Source organism: Pristiophorus japonicus, chromosome 24, assembly GCF_044704955.1.
Source record: "Pristiophorus japonicus isolate sPriJap1 chromosome 24, sPriJap1.hap1, whole genome shotgun sequence".
Lineage (NCBI taxonomy): Eukaryota > Metazoa > Chordata > Chondrichthyes > Pristiophoridae > Pristiophorus > Pristiophorus japonicus.
This window is the reverse complement of record NC_092000.1, coordinates 27,754,023-27,770,579: the sequence shown is the minus strand read 5'-3', so window position 1 is coordinate 27,770,579 and position 16,557 is coordinate 27,754,023. Positions and strand designations below refer to the sequence as shown.

Genomic DNA, 16,557 nt, shown 5'->3' with positions numbered 1-16,557 from the left:
CCGCTGGTTGTGAAAGGCGCTATATAAATGCAAGTCTTTTTTTTAAAATGGATCATTTCTAAACCACCTTGTTTCTCTCTTTCTTCCCCCTGCCCCAGCCACCAGGTTCCTCTCATTATTATATATCCCTCAACGAATATTTAAAAAACAGATGATCTAGCCATTTATCTTATTGCTGTTTGTGGGAGCTCGCTGTGCATAATTTGCCAGCCACATTACTCTACATTGCAACAGTGACTACACTTCAAAGTATTTCATTGGCTATGAAGTGCTTTGGGACATCATGAAGGGGTACGGTAAGATGGTGGTTATGTTACTGCACTACTAATCCAGAGGCCTGGACTAAAGGCCCAGAGACACGAGTTCAAATCCCACCAGGGCAGCTGGGGAATTTAAATTCAGTTCATTAAATAAATCTGGAATTTGTTTAGAAACCTAGAACCTACCAGATTGTCATAAAAACCCATCTGGTTCACTCATGCCCTTTAGGGAAGGAAACCTGCCGTCCTTACCCAGTCTGGGCCTATATGTGACTCCAGACCCACAGAGATGTGATTAACTCTTAACTGCCCTCTAAGATGGCCCAGCGAGACACTCAGTTGTACCAAATTGACCAAAGTCAGCACCGTGGGAGCACCTTCACCACACGGACTGCAGCGGCTCACCACCACCTTCTCAAGAGCATTTCATAGAATGATAGAAGTTTACAGCACAGAAGGAGACTATTTCGGCCCATCGTGTCCGCGCCGGCCGACAAAGAGCTACCCAGCCTAATCCCACTTTCCAGCTGTCGGTCCGTAGCCTTGTAGGTTACGGCACTTCAAGCGCACATCCAGGTACTTTGTAAATGTGGTGAGGGTTTCTGCCTCTACCACCCTTTCAGGCCGTGAGTTCCAGACCCCCACCACCCTCTGGATGAAAACATTTCCCCTCAAAACCTCCTACCAATTACTTTAAATTTATGCCCCCTGGTTGTTGACCCCTGTGCTATAGGAAATAGGTCCTTTCTATCCACTCGATCCAGGTCCCTCATAATTTTATACACCTCAATAAGGTCTCCCCTCAATTAGGGGTGGGTAATAAATGCAGGCCTTGCCATAAAGTAAGTAAAAAAAAAAAGTCATGAAAGACGCTACAGAAATGCGATTTCTTTCTTTTTCAGGCACCTTTACAAAGACACATTGCTTGGTCATCACCACCGCGCCTAACCCAAGTAACCGTCATGTGACAGTAAGCGTGGACAGGCTAGTTTGGAACAAGAGGCAACCTCACCCAACATCCTCACTTCACCGAGGGAGGGGGGGGGGGGTCGCTGGGCGCAGGGGATACCCATAGGTCACAGTCTTCCCGTCCACAACCAGCTAAATCCAGACAGGCCAAGGATCAAACCGAGGGCCTTCCTGGTTACTACGGCTACCAAACAATTGCTCAACCATTTCAGTAGGCCTCGCGTCTCGCATATTCAACGATATTCCATTTTAGTCTGCATTCCCCCCACCCCTGCCCCAACCAAATCTCTGAACATTCAACCAAAAAGCAACCAAGCAAAAGGAACACTCAGTCACCACCAGCATTTTCCCATAATTGCTCCCTCCAGGTCACGCCCTTCTGTGGCACAAAAGGGCCTAAAATATTTGACAAAAATGAAAGAATTCTGGACGTGTACTCCTTCAACGTATTCAAACAAACTCGCCTTCCCTACCCCAGGACTGGCACCCTACACACCACCCCCCCCCCTCCCCCCTCCCCCCGCCACTCGTGATGTCTGCAGATTCAGGAGATGTCTTTACCCGAGGATTTCCAAACTCCCAGAGGATCGCCTCGGATATTCATTCTCCACGAATCACCGGCCCTCCCCAGTGTGGAGACAGTTGGATTTTTCATTCTTTACCCAACAATTAATTTTACCAAAAAAATACGAGAGAAAGGAGAGCGAGAGAGTGAGTGAAAACAGAGAGAAAAAAGAGAGAGAGAGAGAGAGAGACAGAGAGAAAGCAAAAGAGAGAGAAAGAAAAGAGAGAGATACAAGAAAGAGAAAAAAAAAGAGAGGAGAGTGAGGAGGGGAAAGAGAGAGAGAGAAGGAAACGAGGGGAAAGGGAGAGAAGGGAGTGAGGGAAGAAAGGAGGCGAGAGAAGAGAAGAGGAGAGACAGAAAGATTCCCATTTATACAGCGCTCGTCACAAGTTCAGGATGTCTCAAAGCTCTTTACAGTCACTTCTGGCAAGTTGTCTCTGTTTTTAAAATAGAGACACGAATAATTTATATACATCACCTCAGCACTTCGCTCAGACATCCCATAATGATCCAGATTCAGCGAGCAGCTTTGCGCAGTTAGTTATTTGACGAATGATACAAAATGTCCAAATAGTAGAGTCAGGCGCATGCAAAGCCTCTCGTTTCACCATTGCAGTCACGTGCAGCGACCCTTGAACCCGCACCGGTTACAGACAGCCCCCGTCGGAACATTCTGGGCTCAGGATGGAATCGTTCGTCAAATAACTAACTGTGCAAAGCTGCTCGCTGAATGCGGAGCATTATGGGATGTTTCAGCGAAGTGATGGTGATGTATATAAATTATTCGTGTCTCTATTTGAAAAGAGAGACAGCATGCCAGAAGTGACTGTAAAGCACTTTGGGACTGTTGTGTTCCTAACATAGATAAGGCTGCACACAGGGAGGTTAAAGTAACAGTGACATCAGTCTTTAATAAGACACTCCAGAGTGAGGAACAGGCCTTAGGGGCCGGCTTATATACAGTGCTCCCAAGGGATGCTGGGATCCCTTGGGACTTCAGGGGATGAGCTCCCTGGTGGCGGAACATGGGAGTGCATGCTTTACAGATACAAAACATCACTCCCCCCCCCCAAAGTCAAAGTGAAAACTATTTACAAGGTGAGGTGGTCGGGGGCCTTTCTTTCCCTGGTGGACCGCCTCGGTACAAATGTCTGCTCTGGTATGTTGGCTGTGCCCTCGCTGGGCTGGCGTGTTGTTGGCCCTGCAGGGCTGCTGGGTGAGCCTGGCCTTGCTGGGCTGTTGGGCGTGATGGGTTTGATTTCCTGGTCCGGGGTGGTGTCGTTGATCCTTTGGGTGTGTGTTGTGGGCTCGAAAAAGGTGGTGTCTGCTGTGGGTTGTTCAGGGCAGTCTGTGAACTGCAGCCTCGTTTGGTCCAGGTACTTTCTGCAAATTTGTCCATTGTCTAGTTTGACGACAAACACCCGATTCCCTTCTTTAGCTATCACCGTACCCGCGATCCATTTGGGACCATGTCCATAGTTTAGCACATACACTGGGTCATTCAGATCAACTTCCCGTGACACAGTGGTGCGACCATCATTTACATTTTGTTGTTGCCGCCTGCTCTCTACCTGATCATGCAGGTTGGGGTTTGCCAGCGAGAGTCTGGTTTTAAGTGTCCTTTTCATGAGTAGCTCAGCCGGGGGCACCCCTGTGAGCGAGTGGGGTCTCGTGCGGTAGCTGAGCAGTACTCGGGACAGGCGGGTTTGGACTGAGTCTTCTGTGACTCGTTTAAGGCTCTGTTTGATTGTTTGTACTGCCGGCTCTGCCTGCCCATTGGAGGCTGGTTTAAACGGGGCCGAGGTGACATGTTTGATCGCATTGCGGGTCATGAATTCTTTAAATTCGGCACTGGTGAAACATGGCCCGTTGTCACTGACCAGTATGTCAGGCAGGCCGTGGGTGGCAAACATGGCCCTCAGGCTTTCAATGGTGGCGGTGGTGGTGCTTCCCGACATTATTTCACGTTCAATCTATTTTGAAAAAGCATCCACCACCACCAGGAACATTTTACCGAGAAACAGGCCCGCATAGTCGAGATGGATCCTCGACCATGGTCTGGAGGGCCAGGACCACAAACTTAGTGGTGCCTCTCTGGGCACGTTGCTCAACTGAGCACATACGCTGCAATGCCGTACACAGGACTCTAAGTCAGAGTCGATACCGGGCCACCACACGTGGGATCTGGCTATCGCTTTCATCATTACTATATCCGGTGTGTGCTGTGGAGATCCGAGATGAATGTCTCCCTGCCCTTTTTTGGTAGCACTATGCGGTTACCCCACAACAGGCAGTCTGCCTGAATGGACAGCTCGTCCTTTCGCCGCTGGAACGCCTTGATTGGCTCTTGCATTTCAACGGGGATGCTGGCCCAGCTCCCATGCAGTACACAGTTTTTTTACTAGGGACAGCAGAGGATCTTGGCTGGTCCAAGTCCTAATCTGGCGGGCCGTGACAGGTGATTTATCATTTTCAAACGCTTCCATGACCATCAACAAGTTCGCAGGCTGCGCCATTTCCACCCCTGTGGTGGGCAATGGTAGCCGACTGAGAGCATCCGCACAGTTCTCGGTGCCTGGCCTGTGGCGGATGGTATAGTTATACGCTGATAGCACGAGTGCCCACCTTTGTATGTGGGCTGAGGCATTAGTATTTATCCCCTTGTTTTCAGCGAACAGGGATGTGAGGGGCTTGTGATCGGTTTCCAGCTCAAATTTGAGGCCAAACAGGTACTGATGCATTTTCTTTACCCCGAACACACACGCTAATGCCTCTTTCACAATCACGCTGTAGGCCCTCTTGGCCTTAGACAAGCTCCTGGAAGCATAAGCGACAGGTTGCAACTTCCCCGCAACGTTAGCTTGTTGTAATACACACCCGACTCCGTACGACGACGTGTCACATGCTAGTACAAGTCTTTTACACGGGTTATACAATACAAGCAGCTTGTTGGAGCATAAAATGTTTCTGGCTTTCTCAAAAGCAATTACTACTTTTTTTCCCCATACCCAGTTCTCACCTTTGCGCAATAACACGTGTAGGGGCTCTAAAAGGGTGCTTAACCCCGGTAGGAAGTTACCAAAATAGTTGAGGAGTCCCAGGAACGACCGCAGCTCCGCGACGTTCTGTGGCCTGGGCGAGTTCCTGATAACCTTTGTCTTGGTGTCTGTGGGCCAAATGCCGTCCGCCGCGATCTTTCTCCCCAAAAACTCCACTTCTGTTGTCATGAAGACGCATTTCGACCTCTTCAGCCGCAGCCCTACGCGATCCAGTCGCTGGAGGACCTCCTCCAGGTTTTGTAGGTGCTTGGCGCCATCATGACCTGTGACCAACATATCGTCCTGAAAGACCACTGTGCGTGGTACCGACTTGAGTAGGCTCTCCATGTTTCTCGGGAAGATCGCTGCAGCCGACTGAATTCCAAACGGGCATCTGTTGTAGATGAACAGTCCCTTCTGCGTGTTGATGCAGGTGAGGCCCTTCAAAGACTCCTCCAGCTCCTGCATCATGTAGGCTGAAGTCAGGTCGAGCTTGGTGAACGTCTTGGCTCCTGCCAGCGTCGCAAATAGGTCGTCTGCCTTATGTAGCGGGAAACGATTAATAGTTACTTTATAATCACCTCAAATCCTGACTGTGCCATCACTTTTCAGTACTGGAACAATTGGGCTGGCCTACTCGCTGAATTCCACTGGGGAGATGATGCCCTCGCGTTGCAGCCTGTCCAGCTCGACTTCCACTCTCTCCCTCATCATGTGAGGTACCGCTCGCGCCTTGTGGTGAATGGGTCGTGCCTCTGGGACCAAGTGGATCCGCACCTTCGCCCCGGAAAAGTTTCCAATGCCTGGCTCAAAAAGGGAAGGAAATTTGTTAAGAACTTGGGTACATGAGGCCTCGTCGACATGTGATAGCGCTCGGATGTCATCCCAGTTCGAGCGGATTTTGCCCAGCCAGCTCCTTCCAAGCAGTGTGGGACAATCGTCCGGGACAATCCAGAGTGGCAGTTCGTGCACCGTGCCCTCATAGGTGACCTTGACCCCGGCGCTGCCCAGCATAGTGATAAGCTCTTTGGTGTACGTCTCAGTTTCGTGTGGATGGGGTTCAGGGCTGGTCTGAATGCCTTGTTGCACCACAGTCTCTCAAACATCTTTTTACTCATGATGGATTGGCTAACGCCAGTGTCTAGTTCCATGGCTACGGGTAAGCCATTCACGTTTTACGTTTAGCATTATTGGTGGACATTTCATCGAAAATGTGTGCACCCCGTGTACTTCAGCATCTGCCTCCTCTTGGAGGCTTGAAATTGCTTTGATCCACCATGGACCGATCTTCCTCTGCCACAGTTCGTTTGCAAGCTCGTTGGAGATGCCCCACTGTTCGACAGCTCTTGCAAACATACCCTTTGAAGCGACATGACTAGGCTGAATGGAAGCCTCCACAACGCCAACAAGGTGTGAATTGCCTTGCATTCATCCTTTATTGGGGACTCAGTCATCTGGGTCATCTGAGGCCTGCTGGCAGTTGCAGACTCGTGGTTTCTGCCCTGTACATTTCTGCTCGCAAACACAGTTCCAGTTAATTTATGAACATTGCTAGCACTTGTGTGCTGAGAGATTTGTTTGGTGTTATCACTGGTGGACATAAAACGTCTGTGCTATCGCAATGGCCTTACTGAGGGTCGGTATCTCTACAGTCAAAAGTTTTCATAGGATGGTCTCATGGCCAATGCCCAGCACAAAAAAGTCTGTGAGCATTTGCTCCAGGTAGCCATCAAACTCACATTGTCCTGCAAGTCGCCTTAGCTCGGCGACGGAGCTCACCACTTCCTGACCTTCAGATCGCTGGCACGTGTAGAACCGATACCTCGCCATCAGCATGCTCTCCCTCGGGTTAAGATGCTCCCGAACCAGTCTACACGGCTCCTTATACGACTTATCTGTGGGTTTCACTGGAGCCAGAAGATTCTTCATGAGGCTGTAGGTCGGTGCCCCGCAGACTGTGAGGAGGACCGCTCTCCGTTTTGCAGCATCCAGCTCGTTGGTTATAAAGTACTGGTCGAGCCGTTCGACATAGGCGTCCCAGTCCTCACCCTCCGAGAACTTCTCCAGGATGCCCACAGGTTGCTGCATCTTTGCGTTGGATTCGTATTCTCGTCGCCAGTTATTGTGTTCCTAACACAGATGAGGCTGCACACAGGGAGGTTAAAGTAACAGTGACCTCAGTCTTTAATAAGACACTCCAGAGTGAGGAACAGGCCTTAGGGGCCGACTTATATACAATGCTCCCAAGGGATGCTGGGATCCCTTGGGACTTCAGGGGATGAGCTCCCTGGTGGCGGAACATGGGAGTGCATGCTTTACAGATACACAACAGGGACATCCTGATCTTGTGAAATGCGCTGTATAAATGGGAATCTTTCTCGTGCTATACATGTCTTTTCTGTCTCTCCTCCTTTCTTCTTTCACTCCCTTCTCTCTCCTCTCTTTCTTGTATCTCTCACTTTTCTTTCCCTCTCCTCTGGTATTTTTTTGTAAAATTAATTGTTGGGTAAAGTATGAAAATCTCACCAACGGAGAAACTTCCCGGCGGGGCCGAGGGTGACGTGGGGCAGAAGGGAGGGCCCCCAACTTCACTGTCCGCCCCTCCCCAACACAGCTGAAGCTGTCCCAGAGGTGATGGGAGGGGTCAAAGGGCAGAGGGCAGAGGACGCCCTGTACCGACACAGCCCTCGGCACACAACTCCGATTCAACTTTCAGTTTCGATATACGTCTGCAACATCAGCAAATAACTCAAATCAAAAGAACAAGTACAACCCACTCCCACCGACCCTCCTCCTTCATGCAGTCAGCGATAGAAACATATAAAATAGGTGCAGGAGTAGGCCATTTGGCTGATCATGCAACTTCAGTACCCCATTCCTGCTTTCTCTCCATACCCTTTGATCCCTTTAGCCGTAAGGGCCACATCTAACTCCCTTTTGAATATATCTAACGAACTGGCCTCAACAACTTTCTGTGGTGGAGAATTTCACAGATTCACAATTCTGTGAGTGAAGAAGTTTCTCCTCATCTCGGTCCTAAATGGCTTACCCCTTTTCCTTCGACTGCGACCCCTGGTTCTGGACTTTTCCAACATCGGGAACATTCTTCCTACATCTAACCTGTCCAATCCCGCCAGAATTTTATATGTTTCTATGAGATCCCCTCTCATTCTTCTAAATTCCAGTGAATATAAGCCTAGTCGATCCAGTCTTTCATATGTCAGTCCTGCCATCCCGGGAATCAGTCTGGTGAACCTTCGCTGCACTCCCTCAATAGCAAGAATGTCCTTCCTCAGATTAGGAGACCAAAACTGCACACAATATTCAAGGTATGGTCTCACCAAGGCCCTGTACAACTGCAGTAAGACCTCCCTGCTCCTATACTCAAATCCCCTAGCTATGAAGGCCAGCATGCCATTTGCTTTCGTTACTGCCGGCTGTACCTGCATGCCTACTTTCAATGACTGATGTACCATGACAGTCAAGTCTCGTTGCACCTCCCCTTTTACTAATGTCACCATTCAGATAATAATCTGCCTTCCTGTTTTTGCCACTAAAGTGCAGTATAATGTGGATAACCTCACACTTATCCACATTATACTGCATCTGCCATGCATTTGCCCACTCACCTAACCTGTCCATATCCCCCTGCAGCCTCCTCGCAGCTCGCACTGCCACCCAGCTTAGTGTCATCTGCAAACTTGGAGATATTACATTCAATTCCTTCGACTAAATCATTAATGTATATTGTAAATAGCTGGGGTCCCAGCACTGAGCCCTGCATCACTCCACTAGTCACAGCCTGCCATTCTGAAAAGGACCCGTTTATTCCCACACTTTGTTTCCTGTCTGCCAACCAGTTCTCTATCCACATCAATACATTACCCCCAATACCATGTGCCTTAATTTTGCACACTAATCTCGTGTGTGAGACCTTGTCAAAAGCCTTTTGAAAGTCCAAATACGCCACATCCACTGGTTCTTCCTTATCTACTCTACTAGTTACATCCTCAAAAAACTCTAGATTTATCAAGCATGATTTCCCTTTCATAAATTCATGCTGACTTGGACTGATCCTGTCACTGCTTTCCAAATGCCCTGCTATTACATCTTTAATAATTGATTCCAGCATTTTCCCTACCACCGATGTCAGGCTAACCAGTCTATAATTCCCTGTTTTCTCTCTCCCTCCTTTTTTAAAAAGTGGGGTTACATTAGCTACCCTCCAATCCATAGGAACTGAACCAGAGTCCATGGAATGTTGGAAAATGACCACCAATGCATCTACTATTTCTAGGGCCACTTCCTTACGTACTCTGGGATGCAGACTATCAGGCCCTGGGGATTTATTGGCCTTTGGTCCCTTCAATTTCCCTAACACCATTTCCTGACTAATAAGGATTTCCCTCAGTTCCCCCTTCTCGCTAGACCCTCGGTCTCCTAGTATTTTCGGAAGGTTATTCGTGTCTTCCTTAGGGAAGACAGAATTGGTCTGCCATTTCCTTGTTCCCCATTATGAATTTTGCTGATTCTGACTGCAAGGGACCTACATTAGTCTTCACTAATCTTTTTCTCTTCACATATCTATCGAAGCTTTTACAGTCAGTTTTTATGTTCCCTACAAGCTTACTCTCATACTCTATTTTCCCCCTCCTAATTAAACCCTTAGTCCTCCTCTGCTGAATTCTAAATTTCTCCCAGTCCTTAGGTTTGCTGCTGTTTCTGGCCAATTTATATGCCTCTTCCTTGGATTTAACACTTTCCCTAATTTCCCTTGTTAGCCACGGTTGAGCCACCTTCCCTTTTTTATTCTTACGCCACACAGGGATGTACAATTGTTGTAGTTCACCCATGCGATATTTAAATGTCTGCCATTGCCTATCCACCGTCAACGCTTGAAGTATCATTCTCCAGTCTGTCCTAGCCAATTCACGTCTCATACCATCAAAGTTACCTTTATTTAAGTTCAGGACCCTAGACTCTGAATTAACTGTGTCACCCTCCATCTTAAAGAAGAATTCTATCATATTATGCTCACTCTTCCCCAAGGGGCCCCGCATGACCAGATTGCTAATTAATCCTCTCGTTACACAAGATCCAGTCTAGGATGGCCTGCTCTCTATTTGGTTCCTTGACAGATTGGTCTAGAAAACCATCCCTTGTGCACGCCAGGAAATCCTCCTGCACAGTATTACTACCACTTTGGTTAGCCCAATCAATATGCAGATTAAAGTCATCCATGATAACTGCTGTACCCTTATTGTACACATCCCTAATTTCCTGTTTAATGCCATCCCCAACCTCCCTACTACTGTTTGGTGGTCTGTACACAACTCCCACTAACGTTTTCTGCCCTTTGGTGTTCCTCAGCTCTACCCATACAGATTCCACATCATCCACGCTAATGTCCTCCCTTACTATTGCGTTAATCTCCTCTTTAACCAGTAATGCTACCCCACCTCCTTTTCCTTCCTGAATATTGAATACCCTGGATGTTGAGTTCCTAGCCTTGGTCACCCTGGAGCCATGTCTCCGTAATCCCAATTACATCATATCCGTTAACAGCTATCTGCGCAGTCAATTCATTCACCTTATTACGAATGCTCCTCGCATTGAGACTCAGAGCCTTCAGGCTTGTTTTTTTAACAATCTTGTCCTTTTAGAATAATGTTGTAATGTGGCCCTTTTTGATTTTTGCCCTTGATTTCTCTGCCCTCCACTCTTGCTTTTCTCCTTCCTACCTTTTGCTCCTGCCCTGTGCCTTCCTGCATAGATTCCCATCCCCCTGCCTTTTTATTTTAGATCCTCCCCAACAGCACCAGCAAACACTCCCCCTAGGACATTGGTTCCGATCCTGCCCAGGTGCAGACCATCCGGTTTGTACTGGTCCCACCTCCCCCAGAACCGGTTCCAATGTCCCAGGAATTTGAATCCCTCCCTCTTGCACCATTCCTCAAGCCACGTATTCATCTGAGCTATCCTGCGATTCCTACTCTGACTAGCACGTGGCATTGGTAGCAATCCTGAGATTACTACTTTTGAGGTCCTACTTTTTAAATTTAGCTCCTAGCTCCCTAAATTCGTCTCGTAGGATCTCATCCCGTTTTTTACCTTTAGCGTTGGTACCTATATGCACCACGACAGCTGGCTTCACCCTCCACCTCCAGAATGTGCTGCAGCCGCTCCCAGACATCCTTGACCCTTGCACCAGGGAGGCAACATACCATCCTGGAGTCTCGACTGCGGCCGCAGAAACGCCTATCTATTCCCCTTACAATAGAATCCCCCATAACTATAGCTCTTTTTCCTGCCCTCCTGTGCAGCAGAGCCACCCACGGTGCCATGAACTTGGCTGCTGCTGCCCTCCCCTGATGAGTCATCTCCCCCAACAGTACCCAAAGAGGTGTATCTGTTTTGGAGGGAGATGACCACAGGGGACCCCTGCAATACCTTCCTTCCACTGCTCTGCCTGATGGTCACCCATTCCCTATCTGGCTGTGTAACCTTTACCTGCGGTGTGACCAACTCACTAAACGTACCCGAGTGAGCAGACTTTGTTGGTCAGGGCTGGCCACACAGAACAACCACCACGACAATGCTACATCTGTACAGGGTATTGGTAAGGCCACACCTGGAGTACTGCGCACAGATTTGGTCTCCGTATTTAAGGAAGGATATACTTGCTTTGGAGGCAGTTCAGAGAAGGTTCACTCGGTTGATTCTGGAGATGAGAGAGTTCACTTATGAGGATAGGTTGAGTAGGTTGGGCCTATACTCACTGGAGTTCAGAAGAATGAGAGGTGATCTTATCGAAACATATAAGATAATGAGGGGGCTCGACAAGGTGGATGCAGCGAGGATATTTCCACTCATAGGGGAAACTAAAACTAGGGGACATAGTCTCAGAATAAGGGGCCGCCCTTTTAAAACTAAGATGAGGAGGAATTTCTTCTCTCAGAGGGTTGTAAATCTGTGGAATTCTCTGCCCCAGAGAGCTGTGGAGGCTGGGACATTGAATATGTTTAAGCCGGAGAGAGACATATTTTTGAATGATAAGGGACTAAAGGGTTATGGGGAGCAGGCAAGGAAGTGGAACTGAGCCCATGCCATGATCTTATTGAATGGCGGAGCAGGCTCAAGGGGCCAAATGGCCTACACCTGTTCCTATTTCTTATGTTCTTATTATGACTGTCGCACAGGGTCAGGAGGTCAGCGAGAATAGGCTGATGGAACGTCAGTCGGCCTTTATCTGTGGGTTCAAATATTGAAGAAGTAATGCTTCTGTTGTACAGAGCCCCGGTCAGACCACACCTGGAGCACTGCACCTCGGAGAATTATAGTGGCCCTGGGAGGTGAGGAGGAGCCATTGACAAAGCCTCATTGTCCACAGTGTCACTGTCTGCCCAGAATGTAAATATTATTGAGCGCTTCCAATAGGAGGGGCCTCATATCCCTCAAGGGGAACGGGAGCATAGTGGTTATGTTACTGGACCAGTAATCTAGAGGCCTGGACTGACAACCCGGAGACATGGGTTCAAATCCCACCGCGGCAGCTGAAGAATTTTAATCCAGTTCATTAAATAAATCTGGAATTAAAAAGCTAGTGTCAGTATCATCAATCGGCAATCCCTCAAAATCAAGGAAACATAGAAAATAGGTGCAGGAGTAGGCCATTCGGCCCTTCGAGCCTGCACCACCATTCAATATGATCATGGCTGATCATTCAACCTCAGTGCCCCACCCCCGATTTGCTCCCACGCTGAAAGTGAGTTCTCAGGTGACTGGACAGTCCAATCTCGGTCACGGGTGGTGACCAGGAGGCTACTGAAAAACCCAACTGGTTCACTCGTGGCCCTTAGGGAAGGAAACCTGCCGCCCTTACCTGGTCTGGGCCTATATGTGACTCCAGACCCACAGCGATGTGGTTGACTCTCAACTGCCCTCTGAAATGGTCCAGTGAGACACTCAGTTGTACCGAACCGCTACGATAATGTCACCACACGGACTGCAGCGGTTCTCCAACACCTTCTCAAGGGTGATTAGGGATGGACAATAAATGCCGGCCTTGCCAGTGACTCCCACATCCCGAGAATGAATAAAATGTTGCTCTTCTTGTTTAAATTCCTTCGTGGCCTCACACCTCCCTGCCTCAAATCTCCGACAATGCTAACCCAACTCTAGCCACTGGCAGCTGTGTCTTCAGCCGCCGAGGTCCCACACCCCGGAAATCCCTCCCCAAACCGCTCGTTTCCAACTCCCGCTCTCCCCCTTCAAACCCACATCTTCGACCAAGTGTTTGGTGACCTGTCCTAACGCTCCTGCTTTAAGCCACGTTTCCTTTTGATACGGTGGGACCCACGAGCTGAAACACATCCCGTGGTATTTTCCGACGATATCGCAGCTTGGCCAGGGGCCACGTTCTCCGCTTATTCACAAACCCCTACGTCGCAACACGGGGGAAATCGGACAGCGGGAAAGTCCAGTCCGTGACTCCCATGTTAAAACAGGCAGCGTTCCAGCCACGGGCGAGGTGGACCCCGGGATTTCAGGTGAAGTTTGGGCGAGTTGCCGTGGCAACACCTCAATTGGTTGCAAAGCATCTTGGGAAGTTCCGAGGCGGTGAAAGCCGCTATATAAATGCAAGTTCTTCCGGCCTTTGCCCTCAGCCAACACTCGAGTGGCTGGCCTTCACCAGCCCCAAACTCGGATCTTCATCACCCTCAAGGAGCAATGGCTTCCTCCCTTCCGAAGGTAGTCAACTCTGATTGGATGGTTCTCATCACGTGTCATGTGCCAGCCTTGGCTCAGTGGGCAGCACCCTCGCCTCGGAGTCAGAAGGTTGTGGGTTCAAGTCCCACTCCAGGGACTTGAGCACATAAATCCAGGCTGACACTCCCAGTGCGGTGCTGAGGGAGTGCTGCACTGTCGGAGGTGCTTCTTTCGGATGAGACATTAAACCGAGGCTCTGTCTGCTCTCTCAGGTGGACGTAAAAGATCCCAGGGCACTATTTCGAAGAAGAGCAGGGGAGTTCTCCCCGGTGTCCTGGGGCCAATATTTATCCCTCAATCAACATCACTGAGAGGAATTATCTGGTCATTATCACATTGCTGTTTGTGGGAGCTTGCTGTGCGCAAATTGGCTGCCGCATTTCCCACATTACAACAGTGACTACACTCCAAAAGTACTTCATTGGCTATAAAGCGCTTTGAAACGTCCGGTGGCAGGGCAAGTTGCTATATAAATGCAAGTCTTTCTTTCGTTGACCACCCTGTGCCCACTATTGGTCACCTTGCCAACCCACAGCCAATGGGAAATCGGCAATGATTTTGATACGTTCTGTCTGTGGCTGAACCTCGCTGTTCACAACCTTGGTGTCATATTTGACCACGAAATGAGCTTTCGATCACATATCCGCAGCATAACTAAGACCACCCGTTTCCATCTCTGTAACATCGCCCGACTCCACCCTCGCATCAGCTCATCCGCTGCTGAAGCCCTCATCCATGCCTTTGTTACCTCTAGACTGGTCTATTCCAACGCACTCCTGGCCGGCCTCCCACATTCTACCCTGTGTAAACTAGAAGTGATCCAAAACTCGGCTGCCCGTGTCCTAACTCGCACTAAGCTATGCCTAAACCTCTCCGCCTCTCTTTCCTCCTTTAAGACGCTCCTTAAAAGCTACCTTTTCGACCAAGCTTTTGGTCACCTGCGCTAATTTCTACTTATGCGGCTCGGTGTCAAATTTTTAAAATCTCATTAACACCGTTGTGAAGTGCCTTGGGACATTTCACTACGTTAAAGGCCCTATATAAATACAAGTTGTTGTAGTGATAAACAAAAGTGCTCAAAGAAACTGAAACTGTGATTTATGTTGCTCGAAGCGGTCTCCCGGAGATTAATCCTCAATGCTCGCAGACTCCAGGCCGATCCTGAAGGGTTGGTAACCCCTGTACCCTCCCCCCAGTCAATCGGCCCGCCAGCGAATCGGAGGTAGGCCCGCTGTCTGCTCAGCAGTCCCAGACAGTGACCCACACACACACACAGCGTGACACACACACACACACAGCCCCAGTCCGAGCGAGCGAGAGCTCCCAGGCGCGAGACAGAGGTGCTGTATGGGACCCAGACACGGTGTAAAGGCGTTACACCCCTGGGGTAAACACCATGCTGTTTACTGCCCCGTGTCTGGGCCGGCCTGGCCCAGACGCACACGCACACGCACATGCACAGAGGGAGCCCTTTGTGAGCTGCACGGATACAGACCAAGAGAAGCCGAAACTGGGCCAAGAGGGCCTTTAGGAGGGTCACAACAAGGAGAGTGTGAGCATAGCTCAGACTGGGAACGAGGGTGGGCAGAGGCTAGGCTCTGGCCACATAAATAAGGAGCTGCGATTAAAACCAGCCTTGTTGGGAGCTGGGGTTAGACGGTGCTCCTGGGAACAGCCGGCCAAAGACTGAACACTGGAGGCCTTTGTTGGTCCGAGGCTCGAGCTCCAGAGTCAATGATGTTGTACGGCTGCCCCAAGGAGTGCCAGCTCCAAGGTCCAATCAGTGGATACCAAAAATATAACCCCAGGCTCCGGCCTAGGCCACTAAAGTACACTCATGAGGTGCTCTCCCCCCTCCCTCCCCGACGGCCTCCCACTCCCCCCCTCCCCATCAGAGGGTGGGGCGCAGTCTGACCTCGGGGTATGCGGGCCCAGTTGGTAGTTCCAGAAACTCCTCCCTCCCCCCTCGCTTGGCCACCCTGGGCGAGACACATGCAGCAAACGCATTTGGTTTGACCTTTCACCCCGGGCCCATTGTTCATCGCTCAGTCTCACACTCAGGACTTGCCCACAATTCACAGCTCAGAGACAGGCAGAGAACTCTCTCCCACAGATGCCAGCTGATGTTCGGGCAATTGTTCATTTTAAATCGGAGACCGGTCGATTTCTGTTAACCAAAGGTATTGAGGGATATGGGGGAAAAGGCGGGAATATGGAGTTAGGTCACAGATCAGCTGTGATCTGGTTGAATGGCGGAACAGGCTCAAAGGACTAAATTGCCTCCTCCTGTTCCTATGACAAAGAGAGACAGACAGAGACAGAGAGAGAGGTAAAGAGAGAGAGAGAGAGAGAGAGAGAGAGGTGTAAACAGAGAGAGAGAGAGAGAGAGAGAGGTAGACAGAGAGAGAGAGAGAGAGGTAGACAGAAAGAGAGAGAGAGAGAGAGGTAGAGAGAGAGAGAGAGAGAGGGGTAGACACAGAGAGGGGTAGACAGAAAGAGAGGATCAGAGAGAGAGAGAGAGAGAGAAAGGTAGGCAGAGAGGAGCAGAGAGAGAGAGAGAGAGAGAGGTAGACAGAGGTAGAGAGAGAGGAGCAGAGAGCGAGAGCGAGCGCGAGAGAGAGAGGAGCAGACACACACACAGGGGCGGGGGGAGAGGATTGAGTGCAGTGTAAGTGGTGATGTAATCAGCTCAGACCTGCTGCAGACGGTCAGTGGGCTGAGGTTGCCACACCATCCCCTGACAACTGACCGAGTTTAAACAGCATTGTTCCCAAGCTCCAGTCAGGAATACGATCAGATGTTAAAGACTGACTCACAAACCTGTTGCACACACTCTTGTTGAGGCAGCACTGGATCCAGCAACAGGCTGCTCAAACTCGGCTCCCAGGCCGGGCCGGGAAATCACTTTACAGGCTGCACAGCAGTGAACCTCCTGGCTCAACACCGTCCATCCCCT

General features: G+C 49.7%; 1 protein-coding gene across 1 annotated transcript in view; it reads right to left on the bottom strand.

Annotated features, from left to right (window-relative positions):
- LOC139237837 (lysophosphatidic acid receptor 1-like) overlaps positions 1–16,557 on the bottom strand; it is a 203,644-nt gene that overhangs the window by 142,399 nt on the left and 44,688 nt on the right. The gene's annotated exons all lie outside the window — the stretch shown is intronic.